The 5675-nt window shown below is 40.8% G+C and overlaps 1 protein-coding gene and 1 long non-coding RNA gene across 4 annotated transcripts in view; one reads left to right on the top strand and one right to left on the bottom strand.

The window, feature by feature from the left end:
• The window catches only part of LOC100747045 (homeotic protein antennapedia), a 247000-nt gene that overhangs the window by 114269 nt on the left and 127056 nt on the right, over positions 1-5675 (bottom strand). The window contains exon 1 of one of the 3 annotated variants that reach the window (XM_003487410.4): positions 1747-2246. The exons of the other annotated variants lie outside the window; for them this stretch is intronic. The gene's annotated coding sequence lies outside the window, so the exon portion shown is untranslated. Of the gene's footprint in view, positions 1-1746; positions 2247-5675 lie in introns of those variants that run through there. 3 annotated transcript variants of the gene reach the window in all.
• The window catches only part of LOC117151344, an 18016-nt gene continuing 13076 nt past the window's right edge, over positions 736-5675 (top strand). Inside the window, exon 1 of the long non-coding RNA XR_004461194.1 lies at positions 736-818. This is a non-coding gene — a long non-coding RNA (uncharacterized LOC117151344). The remainder of the gene's footprint in view (positions 819-5675) is intronic.

Raw genomic sequence — 5675 nt, 5'->3', positions numbered from 1 at the left:
CACTATTGTTGTATTTCGTAATTTTTAAGTGTATATCTTAATATAGCTTTCGTTTCGTACGGTTCACAAAAAAGGTGAGACTCGGCCCGAGATAAAAACTGGTGTCAAGTCACACTCGAAGTGTTTTATTTGAAATTTACTTCAACTAAATAAAGGGGGAAAGAAATTCACTTAAGTAGCAGTTTTATTCACACTATTATTTGTATTTCGTAATTTTTAAGTGTATATCTTGATATATTTCTTCTTTCGCACGTTTCACAAAAAAACGCGAGACTCGGCCTGAGATAAAAACTGGTGTCGAGTCACACTCGACATAGGAGTGCAAAGGGTCAAATGTAAGAAGAACGCTAAAGAATCGTAATATTCGTAATTTTTCATTCAGAATATTAACAGTCCTTCCGTTGGTTAAAACGAAAGCAACAGTATCGTATAAGCGTTATTTACAAATAATATAATATGTATTAATGTATTATACGTATTAATATATAATATTCTACGTAAATAATATGAATATGTAGCTGCACCGGAGTAAACAGAAGATTCCAATAGAAAAAAACTCACAGTATCACGCCAACGTTGTTTTGGTTCGCTAGGCTTCAAGGTAAACAAACTCCGAGCAAAACATCGTCGCAGTTACTTGTAATCGTACACCGGAGATACGTTTATAGTTTCTGTAACACCACCGATCGACGCGAATAGACGAATGTGCGCTCTCTAGGACGATCATTGTAACGACTTTGTAAAGTCGACTAGCGAGCGTAGAGTCGAACACATTGAACGAGCGACGATTACGACCGACATATACTATCTCTGTACAGGTATTTAAAATGATTTTAATATACTCTGACTATTACGATTTTATCATTCGTGTGTTTAATAATATATCATCGGAAATATTTCTGTATTAACTTTAATATTCGATATTTTACTATGCGAGTTGTTTCAAACATAACAAAATTCTAACTTTGAAATTACACGGACGAAGAACCTTATTCATTGGGCGTCGCTCGAAAGAGGCGAGCTGATGTTTTGTCAATGGAGGTAAATTAAACGATCGCAAAATTGCCGTGCCGTTAACACTATGAGAATCGCGGAGTGGGAGGGGTAGTAGGTTGCTTGTAAATGCGTCGATCCGTCATGTTATCGTTACTTCCGTTTACGCTTCATTAATTTTAATTAATTTCTATAGCCGTTCGTTCGGCGACCGTCGATGATTCATTTCGACCGGGCTATTATCCCGTGTTTTTAACGGATCTGTCGTAAATGAACTTTCGCGAATTTGCGCGGCGAATTAAAGCGGGGGGATGCGTGCCCTGCGTGTCGAAAAACCCCATTTACATTTGGTGGACCGCGTAATTTATCGACGAGAGTAAAGATTACATAAACCGGTGGAAAAATAATATTTAGTCGAGGTGCATGAATTTTTGGTAATTTCGCCAGAAAAAAATAAATGATTATTTACGCATTACTATAGAATATTCGTGTAAAGATAGAAAATTTACAAAGGAAAATTTCCCTTATTTCTACGGTGGCTGTATATCCCAAGAAGAAATACTCGACGTCACAGAAAACAACCATAATAAATCAAAAAATCATAAATCTATATTTCCTTTTAATAATACGATCTTTAAAAGACCACGAATATATTCGCTTCTAAAATATTCCACGCACAACTTCCTCCTTTCAAATAAACAACAAAGAAGACAAAGCCAATGAATTATTAAATTCTAAATCTCCATCGATTACCTGTTTTCGATGCGTCCCATTGCGTGAATCAACGCAGCAATCGTGTTCTATACAGCATCACCACATGCAAGATGATTTCGCGAATATGTCGGTCACTCGTCACACGCGGTAAAAAATAAACTGTCGCATATTCTACAAGCGAACGAACTGTGCGCGCGTTTCGGTAATAGATAACACTGCGACCGTTACCCTTTCTCTCTCCCTCTCCCTCCCTCTCTCTCTCTCTTTTTCTCTCTGTGGTGCAAGGCAGTATTTCTCAAGGGCGCGTGCCACCGGGCTAAGTTACGAGGCGTTTATGAGCCATAAGCGATTCCACGGGGTAGATAGAGTTACTTAGACGAGTTATTTCACTACTTTCGTGTGGATGGCGCGAGTAGGACGGGCTAAGTTGACGCGTCTTACGGCAGCCCGGCTCGGCCGGATCAGAAGGACCGCCTGCGACTGCCTGATTTACTATGGTGGACCCAACGTGCCATGGACCCGCTCTACCCCGACTGCTATGATGGGATTTTCTGACGGGGGTAAAAGGGGGACTGGTTAGAATAGAAGGGTAGGGGTTGCCGGGGTGGGGCTTACGAAATTGTGCCGGAACCGAGATCGAAGCTTGTGTGTTTTACGTGTCACCACGAGCCAACTCTTCCACCGGATATCTACGTAGCTTTTATTTTCTTCTATTTTCGTTTATGTTTATTTTTGTCCGTACACGACTTTTCCGTGGCCCTAAAGGTACTCGGGTATATTTTACTGCATAGAGTACGTAAACTTTAGCTACGAAAGTTTAGATTTAAGACAAGAAGAACACATTTGAGAGACATTTATTTTAAATAGATGTAGGTTCCGTAGAATCGCAGTTACTATTTTCAAAATTCTTCCTCGGAGATTCTTTCAGATCGAAAGAATTATTTTGACAGACGAACGTGTAAAACGTTCATCGTGTAGTAGGTTCGTAATGACGGGAACGCGAATCCTTCTCCCATATTTCCCTCGCATAGTTACACGTTGGCCGTGCGCTTTCATTCTTACTTAGCGGCGACGAAAAAAAACCAGAAGCGCGACATTCCTGCATTACGTTATCCGACGCATCGAGTTGCCTTTTTTTTTCCCTCGCTCGCCGCTTACCTAGAACCGTTTGCCCTCGTCTAGAACGCCGGATTCGGGCCCCACGAACGGCTCATTAAAACTGTTCCTTTTCCGAGAAAACATTTTTTTTCATTTTTATCAGATGTTCAAACAGGACGATCGGTAGATGGAAGAGTTCTGTTAACCATCTGATAATTAAGTATCTAAGAAGAAATCAATTTTATTTTTGACTTTTACAACGTACTCTTTCTTTATTGAGATATGTATAATTTTATGTCCTAGACTAGGTTAGGTTAGCTGCGTTAGTAGTGATACTTCGATGTGAATATCAGCGCGTGCAAGTATGTGTGCGCGCGGTGTCTCGAAAACGAACGAACGTAAACTGATAGGTTAAGTCGGATATGGAAGAAAATGGCGAGATGCGCGCAAATGTGTATCGATGAATATCTTTGCAATCGCTTATCTAATAAATATATAACTATCGTAATATGAATTCTAAGTGTAAATTTAGTGTTCCTATACTATTATTTCGGCAATTAAGATGCCAAATTGTCAACATTCTTATAAATTTCATACGTATGATATTAAACAAGAGGTGGATTCGTAACGCAGAGAAGGCGAATCTTTACCATTTATATTATCATATAAAAAAGATTCAACAGAAATTTAATCACAAGGCTCACGCCATTTCGTAATATCAGCCGCGGCAAAAATTTCAATAACTTTCGCACGCGGAAACGCCCCTCCGCTGTCTTTAATTTCAATTTGTAATTCCATCGTTGGCTACCGAATTACGTGAATTCTTCGAGTCAATATCGTGACCATGGCTGGCAGGGGCGAGCGCATATTAGAATATTTAATGAGCCGAAATTTATCGTCCTGCCGGAGCACCTAGTACTTTTCACTATTTCCCAAAGTATTAGGGCGGAGTTTGGGCCTAGAACGGTACGCCTCGCAACCCTCCTCTAAATAGATTATGGTCGCACGCTCGCTGCCTGCCACTATGGAATCCGACGACAATAGCCCCCAGGGTGCAACCCTACGAAACCTCGTAAGCATGCGAGCACAAGGTAATTTTCCTTTTTTTCCTATTCCTGCGCACGCACAGTCTTTTCACGGGCCGATGGATTCCTTTGCTTAAATTAATAGCATTTATATGCCAACGGTGCATCTTGTAACGTCCCGACGCCTCTATTCCGACGCTGACATATGCGCTACCACGATATTCACAAAGGGTTGAAAACCATTCGAAAGGGTTAACTTTTAATTGTTCGGACGGTTGGATTTCTCGCAATAATTTAAACGTTATATAATGGAAATTCAATGGATGGAAAATTTCAAGGGCAAACAGAGAAGATGCCACTCGACGATCTTTTCTTTCCAGCGAATTTCAGTTTAGTCGAATAGAAAGTCGAAAATGATGATTTATCTTCCAAACGAAATATACAGGGTGGTTAGTGGTACAAACGGAAAGGGGGTGATTCTAGGCGAAAAAAGAGGTCGAAAATGTAGAATAAACATTTTCCGTTCGAGGCTTTGTTTTCGAGAAAATCCACTTTGAATTTTCGCTCGGTATGCCTGCACGTTGTCTCGATGGAAAAATTAAAAAAAAAATTAAAAAAAAATATTTTTGTACCACCAGTTACCAACCACCCTGTATATTGGACGATGTTGAGCGATGTTTGCGTTTTGTCGATAGTACTGGACCGGTGGTTGATTTTCAACACGGATACGCTTATCGTGGACAAAGCGCACTCGACGTCGAGACAGTTCGAACGATAAGAAGGAAACTGGAAGCCGGCGAGGTTAATTATTATTCAACTAAGTAAGATCGCGATAAGAACGAACCGACTAGCCCTAGCCGGTTTCGAGCATCGGCATGCGAATTAAGCAATCATAGACAGCGCGGTGAACGCGCCATTCGTCACTCACTGTCAACCGAAGTTTCGTCGTGAGCAGCATCGTTTGCCAGTTCTGTTAGAATTTTATGTAAAACGTTGTAGCCACGTAGCGGTTGCATAATTGCGATTTAGCACGCGCTGACTCGAAACGCAATTGCGATCTTTTTATTCTTATCGTCGTAGGTTGATTAAGTTGGGAAAAAAGATTTAATTAACTCGTCAGTATCAAAGGCAGCCGAATTAAACTTTCGGCTGGTTATCTTTTAACGGTCGCGGCGGCTCCTCTTTTCGTGTCCGGCCTAAGATGCAGAACGAATCTCTTGTGGATCGCTCGCGTGTCGAGAGATGCAAAATCCACGATGCTGAATATGCTTCCCACAGTTAAATCGCTCCCTAAATCCCGTAATTTTCGAATTGGTATTATCGGATCGATAGAAGCCCGTTACGAGCAACCGGTCATCAACTGCGATAGAAGCGAAACGGGATGAAGACGTTGAGTCCGGTTCTCTTCACGCTTCTCACGACCGTTTCGCATTCTTAAAAAACACAGCTGCAGGCATCAGGTTTCAGATTACTCGGCTAGGTAATTTTTTGCGACTAATTTTTTCATCGTTCCTTTGGATATCTCGCATTAATTGCAAGGATGTCCTTTGGGTTTTGCTTGCGCACGATTAGAACGGAATAAAATCGAAAACGAGGAATATTTCGTCACTTGCAACAGGAATTCTGGAAAACGAGAACGAGGAAGAAATAGACGTACGTTGAAACATGTTCGAAAAATTCCAAGTACGCGCTCTTGCAGAATGTCAATTATCGTTTCTGACAAGAATTCAAGAGAATCAGTACAAAGAAGAAGAACAGCGATGCAGGAAATTATTCAAAAAATACCAACTATTGGACTGGCAACTATGTAATTGCGGATTTTGTCATTGGGTGGTAATGACAAAA

The sequence above is a fragment of the Bombus impatiens genome, unplaced genomic scaffold (genome assembly GCF_000188095.3).
Source record: "Bombus impatiens unplaced genomic scaffold, BIMP_2.2 scf_0152, whole genome shotgun sequence".
Classification (NCBI taxonomy): domain Eukaryota; kingdom Metazoa; phylum Arthropoda; class Insecta; order Hymenoptera; family Apidae; genus Bombus; species Bombus impatiens.
This window is presented reverse-complemented; position numbering and strand designations above follow the sequence as displayed.